The sequence below is a fragment of the Limulus polyphemus genome, unplaced genomic scaffold, assembly GCF_000517525.1.
Source record: "Limulus polyphemus unplaced genomic scaffold, Limulus_polyphemus-2.1.2 Scaffold5130, whole genome shotgun sequence".
NCBI lineage: Eukaryota > Metazoa > Arthropoda > Merostomata > Xiphosura > Limulidae > Limulus > Limulus polyphemus.
The window spans coordinates 1-4,569 of record NW_013670740.1 but is presented as its reverse complement, the minus strand read 5'-3'; the positions used below and the strand labels follow the sequence as shown (position 1 = coordinate 4,569).

General features: G+C 33.0%; 1 long non-coding RNA gene across 1 annotated transcript in view; it reads left to right on the top strand.

Moving 5' to 3' along the window:
* The window catches only part of LOC111089059, a 35,962-nt gene extending 33,532 nt beyond the window's left edge, over positions 1-2,430 (top strand). Inside the window, exons 2-4 of the long non-coding RNA XR_002613414.1 lie at positions 262-267; positions 1,981-1,982; positions 2,076-2,430. This is a non-coding gene — a long non-coding RNA (uncharacterized LOC111089059). The remainder of the gene's footprint in view (positions 1-261; positions 268-1,980; positions 1,983-2,075) is intronic.
* Positions 2,431-4,569: the final 2,139 nt, after the last annotated feature.

Sequence of the window (4,569 nt, the reverse complement as noted above, 5' to 3'; positions counted from 1 at the left end):
AAGTAATGACAGAGATCTGCCATCGGCTCAACAGCTTGCAAGGACTATGAGAAATGAGAGAGAGAGAGAGAGAGAGTAATTTAGAAAGAAAATATCCTGCAAAATGAGTGATATGATCATTTCAAAAAGGTAGTATAAAAACGCGAAGAAATATCTAATAAAATAGAGCATGTTGACTGTGATCACGAAAATAAGAAACGCTTCTGTCCAATGTATCGCAGTGACGTGAGAAGAATGGCAGGAACAGGAGAATACACTGAGGTGCCAGTCACAACACATTGCATGTGAAGAAGGACCCAACATCACACGGAGACTAGTTCGACAAATGAATATACAAACAAGTAACAGAATAACTAAAGAATCTGGTTGTCAGAATAAGTTCTGTTCTCAAGCGTTGGGTCGTGATATGATTGGTTGAAACGTTTAACCTGAACTTCTGATCTATCATAGATTGAGTTGACTTGGAGTTTTCTATAGTACTGGATAAAGAAGCGAAGATATATGTGAATTGCCTGACAGTATATTGCACTCACAAAAAGACTATGGTGAACCATCCAACAGACAAGTCGTCAGTTCTACTTATTGGAAACGAAGCAACATCGTGGTTGGTTCGTTGTTCAAATGTCTAACTTTTCAACTGCTGATAAGAAACTGTATACCTACCACAGTCAAATGGGTGATAGTGATCCAGATTCAATTCTGGAGGAACTCTTTCTGAATATTTCTGATATGCATTTTGACACCTGAATAGCACAGCTGCCAGATCAGTATTCTTGATATCTGAAGTTTTATGATAATTGTGTTTTTATCATAATGATAATTTTTTGTACCTTGAAGTAATTTGTATTCTCTGTTATTCTGTAATTAATCTATAGTAAGTTTTATTTTTATGTGTATTTAATATTTTGATTTATGATTCTGTTTCATGTTGTCAGGGTTTTAAATATGAGTGGGCTGAAGATTCTTCTACAGTAGGTGTCTGTGACTTGTTGTTGATAAATTCGACAATAAATGGACAGCACACACTTCACTTGTTTTAAAATAATATATTCAAAACAAATTAAAAGTATGTACAAAAATTTCTTACACTATGGATATCATAGTTGTATCTCAAACTCTAAATAATTCTCTTTTCTTGTCAAAAGTCCACTTAGGCTGATTCAATTACTTTAAAATCCAATCGACAAGACAAACTATTTTCTCTGCTCTTATCACAATAGTATCAGTGAATAATTCACTTACGTTACTCCGTGGATTACCACAGTTGTATCATGAACTTCAAATAATTGTCTCCTTTTCGTCAAAGTCCACACAGACGGGTTCAATTACTTTGACATGACAAATTATTCTCCTCATCAATTAAACTGTGAAACTCACTTTAAAATGTTGCCCATTATAACTAATCACTCTCACACTGGCTAACTTCACGTTTTCTTTCACTAACTAATTTTTCTATCTTCACTTGTTTAGTTTTTCTTAAATTGCGCTCTCAAGCCACCTATATTTATACCTTGCCCAACTGAGGCCTCGAAAAATACCGAAGATTCGAGTAATGGGGCGTCAACAATATTAGTAAAGCCTCGACAATAATGTAATTGCGAACTCAACAGACGACTCTAACTGAGTTACATAGCCAAACTTGTCATAATTATCGCCTATAAAATGATCAACTTTTAACTCTCTTGCTATGAAAACTAAATAATCATTAAATATTAACTCACAAACTAAATTAAATAATAATGCCTACTCTAAACAGTTTTGTTTATCCAACACATATGCTTTCAATGTTATGTACTTTTGTGTATAACATGTTAATTTCGTTAATGTGTTAACTGGTTGTTTGTTGTGCTTTTATCACTTAGTTTTGATTTTCCATTGTAAATTATGGTATCTGAGTTATAATTTTGATTGTAAATTGTGGTTTTGATTTTGATATATTTTGCTTTAATTTGAGTTGGCTTTCTTCTCTTTTATTTTGAGTGGTATTACGATTTTAATTTAAAATTTTCTTTAACATTGATTTACTTTTACTGGTTGCTGGAGTTTTGTTTTAACTCTTTGATGTCTTTGTGTAGGTACCTTAGCAGTTATCCCCCACTTCAGCATCTAAAGGATCCTGTCTCATGCTGATTGGCTGTCTCAGGGAAAGGGGGAGGGGAGACCGCTAAAGATGAAAACGTTATAGTTCCGAAAGTTTCCACCAGAAGGCGCATGTTAGGCCGCCATGAAAGGCGGCCGTGATGTCATAGTTCCAAAATTTACAACCAAAGGGCGCGTTATTAGGCCACCATGACAGGTAGCCATAATGGATGATTACATGATAGTAGAGGATGAATTACTAGGCTGCCTACAATACATGTCCCAACATGTCTATAATTAATCACTAATTCATTAATCGATGAAATCGTTTATAATTAAATCATCCTAAAAAGGACTATTAATACTAATTCATTAAATCATTTATAATTCATTTGTCCTAAATAGGATGCTTATCATTAAATTATTAATTATATTTCCTGTCCTAAAAGGATGATAATATAATAATTTAAACATATTTTTAAAATATCAATCAAGTGTTTAAGGATTTTCAGTACTAATTTATTAATTAATTAAATTTCCTGTCCTAAAAGGACTATATCTTACTAAATCAAGTGATTAAAGATTTTCAGTGACATGTATATAACAAAAAATCTGGAGACAGTATTTCTTTTTAATAATTTATTTATTTTCTCAATTTTGCAACCTGATCTACATTCATGTATATTAAGGATGTATTTACATGAAAACGCCAATTAATTACTATTATTTTAATGGCTGTCCATTTTAACAAATCTGTTATTTTGCTAGACCATCCACGAGGCAGAGAACATATTGCTAGGCCATCATGACACAATGATGCACACAGAACAAGACTATAGGTTTAAATCGCCCTAAAAAGGGCAATTTCATACAATAATTGAAACTTATACTTTTACTAATTTGACTTTACACAACAAAATATTACATCGTCAATAAAACGCTTATTATGTAATAACCCTTTCGCTAGTTTATAACTTGACATAATATTTTACACATGTTACTTTATCTCACACGAGTTTTTACAAGGGTGTACCTTCACATATGTATATATTTAATTACCGTTATTTTAACGTAATAACCCTTTCGCTAGTTTATAACTTGACATAATATTTTACACATGTTACTTTATCTCACACGAGTTTTTACAAGGGTGTACCTTCACATATGTATATATTTAATTACCGTTATTTTAATTACTGGCAGTAGGATTTTAACAAATATGCTGTGACAGTACTTCCACATATGATCAATGTTAAAACCAATATTTAGCAATTGTCCACAAGTCATCAGCATCTAAATAATTGTCGACAAGTCAATATACTTGAGTCTGCAAGTATATTGGCTAAAGGAGGGATATATATATATATTTAATCTATTGGATTTATAAAAGTTGTTATGATAATGACCTCTAGGAATAATAAGTTGACAAACAACGATGTATAGAGCAAACAAACAGCTATGGAATGCCACCACATAGCAGAAGATATGTTACAACAAAACAGTCAAGGACTGTAAGTTCCAACCTTAAATAAAATAACTTGTTTGGTTTATCAAGTGTAAAGTTGTCCTTCCACAAATTTTTATCATCCTGCACTGTCTCTAGGATGTCATAATAAACTAACTGTATAAATTATATGTACTGTCGACATTCCGATGAAGAAAGAGCCTTCATAGGAACCTGGGAGACTGAGGAAGTAACGAGGGTGTGGGTAAACAATCGTTTGCACTTATGAAGTATATTATTTCCCATCTAAATAAACGGATTTTTTTAGAGGGTATTAAAACGCATTTTAAAAATTAAAACAAGAAAGTTCCTGATGGTTTACCCAATGCAACACTAAAAATTCTCAAAATGCATATATTCAGTTCTATTCTCATAGAAAAAGTAGCTCTGAATCCTGACCACATCCAGTCAAATCCAGGGAGAGACCAGAGTCTATCCTTCGGTTAAATTCATCTTAAGGTCGTGGGGGCATGTTTGAAGATAAATATTAACTCCTTCCTGACACTTTCACTAAATACCATATTTTTTATTTACAGATTTAGTTTTCATCAATGATGATGTCATAGTTCTTCAGTGGAAGCATAAATATGAATTTCTTCCACAGTGAAACCAAACAAATATATTTTGGCAGCATTCACTGCAGCTCACACACGTATCAAGTTATATGAACACCTTCAAGAAGTTGGGTCTGTCTGTTTTCTTTAACAATACTGTTACGTCTCCGTTCGTTAGTTAATTTTCCGTAAATTCGTTCCAACGAAACTTTAGCGACACAAGTCCTTTCTTCAATAAAACTGGTTTATTCTTTCTCAATATAACTTTGTGATACACTTAATTTCAACAGTCGCGCTATAATTCTCAACGTACGTCTAACGTGATCGACTTCAACAATACTCAGTTCAATTACACACTTTCTGACTGCAGTTCAATTACTCATTACCTCCCCGTCGCTTCGTGGCCGGTCTTATATATACCAGACTACCCCC